This window comes from Penaeus monodon, chromosome 28 (assembly GCF_015228065.2).
Source record: "Penaeus monodon isolate SGIC_2016 chromosome 28, NSTDA_Pmon_1, whole genome shotgun sequence".
In the NCBI taxonomy this organism is placed as follows: domain Eukaryota; kingdom Metazoa; phylum Arthropoda; class Malacostraca; order Decapoda; family Penaeidae; genus Penaeus; species Penaeus monodon.
Window position 1 is genome coordinate 1,698,326 of NC_051413.1, and position 306 is coordinate 1,698,631.

Consider the following 306-nt stretch of genomic DNA (forward strand, 5'->3'; position numbering starts at 1 on the left):
GATTTTGGTTTACAAGTTATTGCAGTTCCGTTCTATGTGTAATTTATTGTTAATAAGTATTTGTTGTTGATTTTCTATCCTTTCTTTAGCTTTCCTTAAAACTTTATTCTTATATGTGAACCCCATAACATATATTATTTACTGTAGTTGAGGGCTGCTCTGATAGTAGGGATTGCAAAGTTGTTTACAGAAATTCCAGTACAAGGTCAGATATGTACAAGGTCATGTGACTTCAACTTTCAAGTATGTTTATATAAAATAGAATGTTAAAAGGGCTAGATAAATTTACAATGCACTAAGGAAAAG

The 306-nt window shown here is 30.4% G+C and overlaps 1 protein-coding gene across 3 annotated transcripts in view; it reads left to right on the plus strand.

Moving 5' to 3' along the window:
* Positions 1-306, plus strand: part of LOC119591272 (GTPase-activating protein and VPS9 domain-containing protein 1-like) — a 17,000-nt gene that overhangs the window by 4,000 nt on the left and 12,694 nt on the right. The window lies entirely within an intron of this gene.